The following is a 14236-nucleotide window of genomic DNA, read 5'->3' on the forward strand; positions in this document are numbered from 1 at the left end:
CCCTTTGGTTTCATAAGTAATATATACATGTTTAGACTACAGTTCCATTAACTACCGTGTATTGTATTTACTTTGTTAGGCTCTTATTAATTAGTGACAGGTACAGGTGTCATAAAATAGAAGCTGTGTTACTACAGTCACTGAATTATAAAGTGTAAGCAAACATTGATTCTGATCAAGTGCCATTTATTTCATTTAATGTGGCAGTTCCTCAACTTCCTGATTTCAGCTAGAAAAGTAAATAAAGGGAGACAGGTTACTTGAGGAGTTCCCAGCCTGGTGCAGGAAACTCCCCAATAAACCGTGTACCTGGGAGAATTCCAGGCCAGAAATGTCTAGGCATGATAATGATCTCATGTTTATGTAACCTCCCTGATAAATTACTGACTGCCCTACTAGGCAAGCACTGCTTTTTGCACAGATTCTCCAATAACTCTCAAAAGGATTGTGGTGACTTCTGGTGCAAGTGTACTCCAAAAATAGATTAAATCTCAGATCTTAAACAAACTGGGGCCTCTCTAGAACATTTATCATGAAGTATTACTATAAATAATGGTAACTAGTTGAGTAAAGAGTGTATGTTGTTCATTTAATGCATCATCACTGCTTTTCTAGTTTGTTCACTTCAGGCTTCACCCAAAACTCACTGAAGTCAATAGAAAGAAGCCCACTGACTTCAACTGGCTTGGATCATAGCCATGCTTACTAATGCACCTGTCAGAAATTGATAAGAGGACATTAATACAAAGCAGTGAGATTAAATAGTATTGGAGGGCTAGGTCCACAAAAAGACATAGGCCAAGTTTTTTAACACCTAACTGATTTAGTAGTCTAAATATCATTTAAAAAGGGACTTAGGTATTTAGGTGTCTAAATACCATCAACTCTCAATAGAATGTAGACTCCTAAGTGCTGAGAGCAATAATGCCTAAATAACTTTACACATCTAGGCCGTAGACACCTAACTGTTATTTTAGGCACCTAAGTCCAACTGAGTTCCTCAAAATCCCACTGAGTTCCTCGAAATCCCTGCTCAGCTGCCTCCTAATTCTGAAGGTTCCTAAAGTCCTTTCACAGACGTGATTTAGGCCACACCCCTCTCCTCGGCCTTTCCTACTGGTCAGCTCCCCAATCAGTGTGTTGGCTTTTGTGGATCCCATTCTCAAGTGCATAACTCTCCCTACACATTGCACAGAGAGCCTGGACATCTAACTTGACAATGTGGATTCCACTAGTTGGCAAGGAACCTTAAAAGTTTAGTGCTGCAACACTGAGAATTGTGGTGTCTTAGGCTGTGTCTACACTATGGAGACAGCCTACATTGACAGAAAGAGTTTTTCGGTCAGTATGGGAACATCTCTCCCTGAATGAAGTTGGCTACGTTGGCAGAACCATTCTTTCATTGATATAGCTACATCTACACTGGTGATTATGTCAACATAGCTATGTTGGTCAGGGGCATGGTTTTTCACACTCCTGACCAAAGTAGTAACGTTTACCTACATTTTAAGTGTAGACAAAGCTTAGATTCTTTAATAGATCTACTCCAGGGTCTTTTCCCAATTATTTCTGTTCTATGAAGACTTTAAGGTCAATATTTTCAAATTTGGTTTCTTAAAGTTGGGCACCTAACCAAGTGGTCTGACTTTCAGTAGTGCACTCACAGCTCTTCTTGTTTTTAGGATTTGGATCCAATTTTTGCAGAGCATTTTAAAGACTAAAAGTAGAAGTGATCAAAGTTTGTTCGTTGAAAAGGTTTTAAATTACAAAACCCATTTCAAACAGTACAAACATTTTTCATGAAAATTTAATATCATTCAAAATTTCTCATTTAAAAATGAAATGTGTCATTTTAAAGTGAATTGAAAACTTTTGGTTTTCATTCTTAATTTCCTTCCCTCTTCCTTGTCCCTCTTTTATTCACTGGAAGTGCTGGACAAGGGGAGAATGAAAACCTGGGGGGGGGGGGAATCATTTTTTTCATTTAAAAAAGAAACTGAATTTTGTTTAAATAAACAAAAACAAAAAAAATCCACAATACCAAAAAAAAATTGGGAACATTATTTCATTTCCTTCAAATTGTTTTGCAGAAGATAATTGTTATTTTGACCAGATCTAATTAACAAATGAGAGAGAGAGAGGGAGAGAATTACTTCTATTTTAGATTATTTGACTTAGAATTAACATTACCCATTGTTTTCTAAAGTGATTTGACTTTCCTCTTGGTGAAAACATAATAAGCAAAGCGGATGTAGTTTTTATTCAATTCTACAAAAGAAGATCAAGTTTTTGTTCCCATCTCCCCATGACATAATATATACAGTAACTATATAAAACTGAAATAAACCATGAAACTAGTCTGAGAACATAGAATTACATAGTGTATCTATCTGAAAGAAAAGAAACAGAATTTTTTTTCAGTTTCCACTCTACTGGGTAATCAATATTAATATCACTATTTGTAGCAGTCAATAAAGGCAATTCAATTGACAGTCAACAGGAAAATGTTTAGTGGTAATCTAAAATTGGCATAACTGTACAGAGTTTGTACAAAATGGGTGCAGAGGTTTCCCAGTCCCCCACTGAAGTGAGATTTTCCATTAAGATAGTGGCTACCAAGTGGGTTTGACAATAGAGACTTCCGTTGCAAGAGGTGTCACAACTTAATAAATGTGTTATCTTGCTTGACCCGCCCTGCAAAAAAATAGCTGCAGTGAAACAGCAGCAGCTCACAGACACAGCTCACAGTGTTTCTCAAAGACACTCATATGCAGCCTCAAGGTGTTCACCGAAAAGCTTAACTAGATCAGTTTAAATGTTACAGATATCAAGCAACAGAATCTGCAAATCAAACTAGTTGGGCGCTTTCACTACATAATGTGCAATTGTTCAAGTTCATAAGTGAATCTAAGGCCTTCTCTGCACACAGACTTGTGCCAGTGTATTTAAAGGCGACAGACTAGATGACAGTGCACATCAGGGACCCTGCCTGCAGCCTCAGGCCCAGCACGAACATCAGTCTGCTGTAGAGCTCTGCATGGGGACACACGCTGAAGCTGAGGACACCTGAGGCCTGGCTCCAGCCCCCAATTTAATATCATTGCCTTTGCCAGGCTGTTCTGTAGCCTTGCAAGAGGGACACTCTGCTGGTGCTGCTTCATCAGTTCCTGGGGACCTGCTCCATCCCAGAATTAGTACCTGGCCAGGCTGTTCTATCGCCTGCAGGGAGGGACAATCAGCTGCTGCTGGGGACACGTGAGTCCTGGTTGCACCCCCCAACTGACGCTCTTTCTGAGTTGCTCTATAGCCCTGCAGGGAGAGGAGTCCTGCTAGCTCTGTCGGGCAAACACCAAGACCTGCTTCCACCCTCTACTGACATCACTGCTGACCAAAAACACAGCTCTGCGTGCCTCCTGCTGCTGCAGAGTGACCACGAGGCCTACCTCCAAACTCAGCATTAATCTCACTGTTGGGCTGGTAAATAGCGCAGCAGGAAGGGAGACATAAATGGCTGCTGCTGCTGTGCTGCTGCTGCTCCTGAGGAACCGGGAGGCCTACCTTAATACCCTAGACCTGGCATCCTAGTCATCCTGCTCTACAGCCCTGAAAGGAGACACACTCTGTACTATAGCTATTGATTTGCTCTCATGGCTGCCCTCTCATTGCAGATATTAATTCCCTCACAACCTTATTGTGGTCAATGAGATGCTGCTACTAGAGCTGCCTCTATCTCCCTCCTACATGCCCAGGGCCTATGCGAGAGGAAGGGACAGAGACACTCCACTCTGGGGGAAATGCTATTTGGGCTGCTTGTCACCCACTCTGTGTCCTCTTGCAACACAGATTAGAAGTTCCTGCTCCACAGAGGGACTGAACTGTTACAGGAGTGATCTACATCTGTACATATGTAAATAGTTAAGAGGTAATATGCCAGTAAATGGCACTCCAGCGTCTGTTTCAGAGTTCCTAGGCTCTATGTATTAGCAATAACCATTTGTTTTTGTACACTGAAAATGGCTTCCTTTGTGCAGCACTTAACACCTAAGGTTTAGCCTGGCCTAAGCAGTCACAGAATGGAACTGCTTGCTGACTACACTACATGCGCCCTCTTGCCAACGCTACTCATCTATATGAGGTATCTATATGATCCCCATTACTATAGTATCTGAGCTCCTCATAACATTAAATATATTTAGCCTTACAACACCCCAGTGTGGTAGGGAAGCACTTTTACACAGAGCTGGTCAAAAATTTTCCAACAGAACACATTTCTGTCAGAAAATGAGGATTCAACAGACTCAAAACATTCAGTGAGAACCTGTTGATTCCATCAATACTTTTGACAGAAACCAAGCAGGTAGGAAGCTGGCCAGCCTGCCTGACTCATTTCCTCCAGCTTCCCCACCCATCTCCCTCCCCAAATTCTATAGCTCCTTGTCAACCTACTTGGTAGGAAGCTTGGGAAACAGGGCTCCTTGGGCTTTCTGAGCTACCTGGAAGGGAGATTGGGAGCCGGGGTTCCCTTGGCTTCCAGGATCCCTGGCAACCCAGCTGGGGAGTTTGGTAGTCAGCTCCCTGGACTGGCTGGATTCCCAGGCTGTCCAACTGCCCAGGAAGTTAGCTCTCAAACTCCTTGGGCTGCTGGCTGCCTTCTCACACCACCTGTCTGCTCAGGCAGCTGGCTCACGATTCAGGATGATTTATTTTTTTTGAATGAAATTTTTCATAGGACAGAAACTCTGTTTCTCAGCCAGCCCTACTTTTATGCTGTTTTACACATCCTGCAGATTTACATTTTAAAGCCTATGGGGGAGCTAAGTTTTAACTCAACCTGCTAACTCATGTGTAAACCGCAAACTGCCTTGCCTTCATTAAGATTTTACCTCATGTTAGCTAACGCAAGTTAAGGACACACCTTTTTATTTCCCCGGTAGAGACAAGGCCTTGCTCATTATGCTTTTTTGCTAAAACAGTGCAGGAGCTTCCACCTCCCTCTATGGCATGTCATACAGAAACAATGAGATGCAGACACCACAATATTGTTAAATATGGAGCCTGCCATTTTATATACAAGTATTGTGTAGCTGGGATAACTACCCCACACTACCCAGAGAGGCTGTTCCAGTGTGGCTCTCAACTGATCCCAGTGGACCCAATGTACTCTAACTCTGTACCCTCACACTTGCCAATGGACTGTGACTAGAAGCCACCATCCCAATCTACTCCCCTCTTCCACACCAGAGGTAGGAGAGAGCAGATAAGGGGAGACACAAGCTGCATGAGACAGAGAGGCACACCCCCTCACCATGCAGTGCAGTGCTCAGGGCCAATGCCCATAGAGCCCATTAGGTTACAGGACCCTTCGCTGGACCCTTTCTAACCCATCAACTGTACAGGAATCTGCACAGGGGACAACAGCAATCAGCTTGACATCCACCCTCAGCCTGCTGGATAACTAGAAAGGAACTCCACCCACCATTTGAGGTCCTCCAAGAAAACATCTGCCTCCACATCAGAGAAGTGCACGCCATCCTTTGAAACATTTCTGGAACAGCATATTTAGTTCCCACGTGGGAAATGAAGGTACCCTGCCCCCTATCATTTTAATATAAGTACCAACTTTCCCATTTCATGTCTTTCCCAGTTTGGTCAATCTTAGTCTGGTGTCCCTTAGAAGCATCTCTGACAGTGTGACAGCATGGCTAAGTGAATGGGAGCAGACCGACTCCCAACACATTATTATGAGGGGGGAAATCATCACTGGTGCAGCTGACCATTGGGATCTTAGCTGTTGTTCTTTGCCCTACTTGAACATGATCATTAAACATATAAATGTGAAGTGAGAAAATTAATTAAACTGAATTTGTACCCTGGAAACTACAGAAATGTAGTAAAAGAGGAAACATGGAAAAATTGCTAAGGGGGAGTACAAAAGAATAGTGCAAGAATGTAGGGACAAAACCAGAAAGACTAGGGCACAAAATGAGTTACACCTACCAAGGGATATAAAAGGCAATAAGAAGAGGTTCTTTAAATACATTAGGGGCAAGAGAAAGTTGAAGGAAAATGTTGATTCTCTACGTAGCAGGGAAGGAGATCTAATAACTAAAGATCTCGAGAAGGGTCAGGTGTTTCATGCCTATTTTGCTTCAGTCTTCACTAAAAAGGCTAATGGTGACCAGACACTCAATTCAATTAATATTAACAACAAGGGGTGAAGGAATGCAAGCCAAATCAAGGAAAGAACAGGTTAAAGAGGATTTAGTTAGATGTTTTCAAGTCAGCAGGGCCTGATGAAATTCATCCTAGAGTACTTAAAGCAATCTCATAATTGTTAGCAATTATCTTCAAGACCTCATGGAGGATGGACGAGTTCCCAGAAGAATAGAGAAGGGCAAACCTATCTTTAAAAGGGGGACAAAGAGAACCCAGGGAAATACGGACCAGTAAGCCTAACTGTGATATCTGCAAAGATACTGGAACAAATTATTAAATAATCAGTTTGTAAACACCTGAAGGGTTTTAGGTTTATAAGGAATAGTCAGCATGGATTTGTCTAGTACAGATCCTGCCAAAATAACCTAATTTCCTTATTTGACAGAGTTACTGGTCCAGAGGGGAAGCAGTAGGCATGATATATCTTGATATTAGCAAGTCTGTTGATATAGTCCCACATAACATTCTCATAAGCAAACTAGAAAAATGTGATCTAGATAAAATTACTAGAAAATGGGTGTGACATACTGGGGTACAATTCAGACTAGTGCGGGGCTGTGTCACCCTTCTCCTGCAATCTTTGGTGCCCTACAATACTTTGCTGCAGTAGCTCACAGCTGGGCCAGTCACAAACAGCTGTCCAGCATACAAGTCATATCCTGAATGTCTGTGTGTAGCTGCAGCCTGCCAGATATATTTTGGTTACATTCTGGCTCTCACCAGCCTGGGTTATACTTCAGGGTGACCCTAACACACTCCAAGTCCTGGATTTCCCCCCAGAATTGTATGTCTTGTACTGCCCAGCCCTCTCCTGGACAGTCCAAATATATTAAATCCATTATTCCTTTCAGGGATAATATGCCAGTTTATTACCTCAAATAGAGGTACTCAGACACCTTAACTTAAACACATTGAATTAGATAAAACAATAAAACAATTTATTAACTACAAAGAGTGAGTTTTATGCAATGAGTACATAAAATTCAGAAATGGTTGCAAGAAAAATAAAGATAAAATGCTTACCAGTGCCTAGTTTAACAAACTATATTGGATTTAAAGCAAAGTTTCTTACCACATGCTTCCAACAGCATTAGTGACCAAACTTTCAAGTCAGGATCCCTCCCCCAGAGTCCAGCAGCTGTTTTCTGTCTCTTCTCAGGTGCAGAGAATGAGATGGGCAGAGAGGGGAGGGTGTCTTCTTTTTCCCCTCCTTTTTATAGTTTCAGTCATGCTCTTGAAAAACATTTCCAGCTGAGAACTAGGATACAAACAATCTGTGTGGAAGGATGTTCCCTGCAGTTTTTTCACCTGTGAGAGCTTTCTTTTGTCCCCCCCCCTTCCTCTTTTCTGCTTTATGATGCTGTTTACTGTTTAACTGCAAAGTATGAGAAGTATACATCCCTTTGTTTAGGACAGACCTGTTTGCCAGATTCTGTCTGGTGAGGCTGTGGGGTTTGGAACATGTGCTAATAACAACGTACAGGGAAATCTTATAACTTCACGTACAGTGTTACTATATATATTTCACCATGACAACACTGACCAAGTTATGAGTTTTCAAATGATATCTCACAAGGCATACCTTGTACAAAGATTATTACAATTGTGTTCAGGATGTGAATACAGGGGCGTAGTCTGTCATAATGGGTCCACAGCTGATTGAGACTGTACTCAAAAAGTAATTATCAATGGTTTGCTGTTAAATTGGGAAGACCTACCTAGTAGAGGTCTCACAGGGGTCATTCCTGGGTCTGTTACTGTTCAATATTTTCACTAATTACTTGGATCATGGAGTGAAGAGTATGCTTATAAAATTTGTGGATAACACCACCCTGGGAGGGGTTGCAAGCACTTTGAAGGACAGGATTAGAATTCAAAATGACATTGACAAATTGAAGAATTGGTTTGAAATCAAGAAGATGAAGTTTGATAAAGACAAATGCAAAGTAATACACTTATGAAGGAAAAATCAAATGCACAACTACAAAATGAGGAGTAACTGGCTAGGTGATAATACTGCTAAAAAGGACCTGGGGGTTATAGTGGATCACAAATTGAATATGAGTCAATAATGTGATGCAGTTACAAAACAGGCTAATATCATTGTGGGGTGTATTAACAGGAGAATCATTTGAAAGATAAAAGAGGTAATTGTTCTTCTCCACTTAGCACTGTTGAAGCCTCAGCTGGAGTGCAGAGTCCAGTTCTGGGTACCACACTTTAGGAAAGATGTGCACAGATTGGTGAGAATTCAGACAAAAGCAACAAAAATTCTAAGAGGTTTAGATAAACTTACCTATGAAGAAAAGTTTAAAAAAACTGACCATGTTTAGTCATGAGAAAAGAAGACTGAGAAGGGGATTGATCACAGTCTTCAAATATGTTAAGGGCTGTTACAAAGAGAATGGTGATCGATTGTTCTCCATGTCCTCTAAAGGTAGTACAAGAACTAATGGACTTAATCTGCAGCAAGGCAGATTTAGGTTACATATTAGGAAAAACTTTTTAAATATAAGAGTAGTTAAATTGTGGAATAGGCTGCCAAAGGAGGTTGTGGAATCCCCATCATTGGAAGTTTTTAAGAACAGGTTGGACAAACACCTCTCATGGATGCTCTAGGTTTACTTAGTCCTGCCTCCATGCAGGGGCCTGGACTTGATTACATCTAGAGGTCTCTTCCAAAGCTACATTTCTATGATTTTATAAATGTAGCAATATATCCATGAAATAAATATATTTATAGGAATCAAAAATATATTTATAGTAATTTATAGGAATAAAATATGGGAACATAATGTATTCATGGATTAACCCTTTGTGCTATCTCAGGTGATTTTGCATTAAAAAGTTGCTTTATTATGAGGTACTACAAGTCAGTCCTTCTACAGAGAAAAACACAGGTCCATTCATTGTATGAGCAACCTTAATTCTGGCATTACCTTGAGTGCTTGCCTTTGCAGACTCTTCCTACAGACCCAGCAGTCTACCACCCCCACCTCTGGAGTAACAGCCTTGTCCCGCTACGAACTAATGTAGTCAGTCCTGTAATTCACGTGATAGCAACTTGTACTGCCATGCTGAAAGTTCAGGATTGAGGTGTTGCTCATGATATGGTAATTATATGTAATAGAACTTACTTTTTTTGATTAAAAAAATTACATTTTTAAAAACTGACAGGGGAATCTTACAACTTCATGCCACACATATTTTACCAGGACAATACTGACCAGCAAATTATGAGTTTTCAAATGATACCTTACAAGGCATACTTTGTACAAAGATTTTTACAATAGTGTGTAGGGAGTGAATACTGGGTGTATTCCATCACACTTGTTTTTCATTTCTGAATGCAATCATTTAGCATCTGCCAATCTCTGGCATAATTCCCTTGGTGTCCATTGTCCCCAGGCATCATCCCTCAGTGTCCTCTGTCCCTCCAGCTTGATTCTTCATTGACTTTCTTGCTCCATTCCATCTCCCCAATGTCCATATGCTCTTTCTCTCCACCCTTTCCAGGTAGACCTCTTTCCAGTGCTTGAATGAATTTATACTAGCATCTCCAGGCTAACGTGGCTGATCTGCTTTTTAACACCAACCTGTCATGGATCTGCTTGGTAGGAGGTGGTTGTTACTGCTCACATCATAGCATGGTTACATCATATCCTTTGATGAGATATGTCAGGATCAGGAAGGTCTCCTGTCTGAAGTCTCTTACCTGTGGGGTGCTGCAGGGATGCATATTATATCTGCTTCTCTTCAATACTGATAGGAGGCTACTGGGAGAGATAGTGAGACACCATGGACTCAGCTTCCAACAGTATCTCAATGACGCTCAATTCTATATCTCATTCTCAACAGGTGCAACCACCACCAGTACTAAACTGTCAGAATGCCAGCAGGAAATTAGCTCATGAATGAAGAACAGCTGGCTCCAGCTCAGCCTAGACAAGACCAAAGTGATGCTTGTTGGAAAGGAGAAATACTTTGAAACACTGGCCAAGATGTTATCTCCATGTTCCATCGAAGACATACAGCCCCCATTTACCAGAATTTTGTGAGGCCTTAGAGTCCTGCTTAACTCCTCACTAAGGCTGGAAAACCTGGAAGCCTCAATTTCCAAAAATTCCTTCTTTTATCTCAAGCTTACTAGGAAACCCAGTCCCTTTTTCTTGGACGAGGACCTGACTGCAGTGATCTATGCATGTGACACCTCCAGGATGGATTACTGTAACTCATTGTAACTTAAGGTCTGGTACAGAATGCAGATGACGGCCTTATTCATGGCTTAGGCCCACATCAGTCCCTTCAGTCAGCTGCCAGTGCTAGTTTAAGGCCTTGATCCAAATTTCAAAGCAATTAATGAAACAAGCCCCAGCTACAGGAAAGGCCACATTTCATTCTGTGAATCCTTCTGATGGCTGCATTCCCCTGGGATGATGCAGAGCACAAAGCTCAGGATGAAACTCGTGAGAGCTGGGGACGAGGCATTGACAGTAGAAGGGAACGGTCTGTGGAACAATCCTCCAGAAGAGATCAAGCAAATCCAGAGCCTGACCATCTTTAGGAAAGATTGCAAGGCCTTCCTTTTTGAGAAAGCCTTTTCACCATAATTGGTGCTCACAGTTCAAACATTCCTTTTATTCTCAAATTCCTACCAGCTCCCCTCCTCCCACAAACCCTCCCCAAAACCAAAAACCTGCCCCAATCAGAATTTTGTCCCCTAAAAATGAGACGTTCCAGAGACTCCATAATTTCCACTAAAGACTTTGCTATTACTCTAGCTATTGATTTTATGGGCAACGTGCTCAGATACTATGGTGATGGGAGGCAGTATAATATCTCAAGAAGATGTCTGAAAGCAGAGGCTGCCACTCAGATAGCATTAAAATGATGGTTCTGTCCTCATCGTATGTCAGTCCCTTTGGATGCCCTCTCCTGGTGCGTGAATGTCCATGGAGTCTGACTGTTTGTTACAAGAGATACAGAAGCAGCCTATAGGGGAAATATTAATTTTGTTTGAAGATTTTGGTTAAAACCACACAGGAAGTACCAGACTTCTGCTGCTATTTTGAGATGCCCTGCCTTTACACAATGCACTCAAAACAAAGGCACTTTCGATTCTCAGAGTTAAGGTGACTGAGATACAATTGTCATGCCTTTTTTATGCCCATATATCTTCTTCCAAATTCCATGCACTTTCTATGAGTGCTTAAAATGTTACTGGAACTGAACAATTATAGGTGGGAAAAGATAACGACATTCTTGTATTTTAGTGTCTTTCAGCAGTTTTCCCCCAGCTGTATGGATTCTCTGTTTCCATCTCTAATAATCAGTCATTTGTCAGTTTCTGTGGTGCACAACTTTCACAGTGTAATAGGTCCTGTTTACCATTTCATCCCACCTTGCAGAAAATTGCCTCCCACCAAAGAGCAGCAGCTCAGTCTCTCACACATTTTCTAGTCTTTGTGTTATCTTCAGAGCAGACTATCTACTAAACCAACATGTTTTAATCTAGAGCCAGTGATGTCCTGGAGGCTCTGATATATTCCCTGGAACCCCTTGTTAAAATTCTGTTAAAATCCCTGCCTCTGGTAGACCTCATCTCCTTTCTGGATAATGTTAATTCACCCCTGACCGAGACAATTTACCTTATTCCTGAAAGCTCTTACAAATTAGAGGTGGTCAATTTTTTAAAAGTTATATTTAAGTTTGTCCAAAAATGGGGTTTTGATTACTGACATTTTTCATGGAAAAATATTTTCTCAATTTTTTTTCATTTTACAAAATCATTTTAAAAAATTGTCAAAAGACAGTTTGTTTGGTTTTTTTTTTAAATTGTCAGAATTTTCCATACTGAAATTGTGATGAAAAGTTCCACTTTCTCTCCCTCTCTTTCTTTTTCTCAGGGAGAAAGCAGGAAAAAAAATTAATTATTTCCCCCATTTTTTCTACTTCTTTCCTTTGTCCATTTGAAAACAGTAAAAAAGGGGAGAGAAACTGAGTTCCCTGATCCAATAGGACGTAAAAATACTTTGAAATGAAAATATTTCTGTTTTTGGAATGGACCACATTATACCAGATGGCAGGTATTTTCCAAAAATTTCCTTGGTTGCAAAATACATCTTGGCATGATTTTCTGGACAAAGCCTTCACTCTCCTTTCAGATTGCAGAAACAAAAGACTATGTTATAGTATATAGCATATGCTATCAGTGTACACTGATAGTTTTCATGAATAAATTGTAAACATTCCCAGCAAATGGAAATTTTATGTTTGTTTCTTTCCTTACTTGTGGATACAAGACCAATTTTTTCAGTGGGAAGATAAATGAATGGATTCCCCTGTACCTCATCCCTTTTGTGTGAAAGGATATGCTCCCTGGGACATGGGCCATATTACAGGCTCAGAGGGAAATTTGGGTGGAATATTTGTTAAAATATTGACCACAATTCTCGGGCCACACTAATTACAGATTGAGAGATTTTCTCCCTTACAGGGTGTGATTTGAAGAGTAAAAATGTGAAATTGGTGAAGTGACTGCTCTGTATTGGGAATGTGCTTTCAGGTTCCTGTAGACAGCTGTGCCATCTGCCAAGACCCAGGGTTCATTGACTGCCTTGCAGGATAGTCTGACCCAGTGATAAAATGTGTCAAGAAGTTTATGAAATCCAATCTGGGAAGGAAACTCAATCATTTAACTGCCATGCATCCAATTCTTCCATCTTATCGATGTATGGGAAGAGAAATTGTGTGCGAAGTTCTGGCCTGCACTTGCCACAGCTCTCCTTTGGTAATTACATTTCTTCTTTTCTCTGGGAAAATTTACCTATAAAATCATTAGAAATTGAAATAAATTTCATTGCAATTTAACCCCTCCCTTGAGGTCCTCTTCACAGCTCAGCCACCATCCTGTTAGAATCTGTTAGTAAATATTAATGACTCTATTCTTTTCTTTCTATTTGATTTATTTATATATTAACAATGAATATATCGAATTCTAAAGCCCGGAACACTAACCCTTGAAAGTATAAGTAACCCTATTCAGGAATTCTATGTGTTAGAGTGTATTTAATAATCCCAGTTGCCTCTATGTCCACAGAGCTCCAGATAGTCCGGGAAACCTTTTCCTTAAATACATAATGCTTATATAAGCATATAAAAATCTGTGTAGCTGATCAGGGATAATTGTCACAGCTGATAGGGAGGAATGATTATGGAGGAAGAAGGACCCACTGTAATATATTATACTGAAGAACTGTTGGTCCTGTCAGTTGTAAATAATGATGCTTTTACACAAATCAGGTGAACTGAGAATGTACAAAGATAACATCAGAACATACGTTTCTTTTGGCAAAAGGGTTTTCTTTGTGTGAAAACCCTATATAGTGACACTGGCGTGGGAAGTCAATCCAGGAATGAATCTGATGCGCCCCTCCAGTTACAGTCAAGAAGAGACATAGAGCCAGCCCTTTATCATAGAATGACAGAAAGGGAGTAATGTATCTATTCTTTCTGTATTATGTATAGGGATGTACTAATCTCTGACAATTTTTGACCCAGACACAACTCATTCCTCTTCCTGGTTCTTTCTACATCTCTTAAAGGGTGTCTCCCTATTAGGCATATGGGTTACACTTACCCAAAATGGCAAGGAGGAGGATCTCACTCACAACTTTTAGCCCAGTGATTAGGGTCCTGACCTTGGATGTGGGAGAGCCCAGGCTGAAGTGGGGGTTCCTCAATCTCTCCTCTTGAAGCTGTTTCACTGTGAATAAATAATGAGAAAGTCATGGGGCCAGAGAGAGGAAGTGAGCCTGGGAATGATTCTGTAGCCTGGTGTTTAGAGTCCTCATCTACGGGGTGGGACACCCAGGATCCAATTTCCCTGCTCCAATACTTTTTAAAATTATGTATCTAGACTGGAACAGTTTCAACTGGAGACACTGAGGGAGCCCAGCTTCACAACAGCCCAGAGATTAGATTACTCTGAGAGGTGCCAGACCCCTGTTCAAATCATTGC

The sequence above is a fragment of the Eretmochelys imbricata genome, chromosome 1 (genome assembly GCF_965152235.1).
Source record: "Eretmochelys imbricata isolate rEreImb1 chromosome 1, rEreImb1.hap1, whole genome shotgun sequence".
Classification (NCBI taxonomy): domain Eukaryota; kingdom Metazoa; phylum Chordata; order Testudines; family Cheloniidae; genus Eretmochelys; species Eretmochelys imbricata.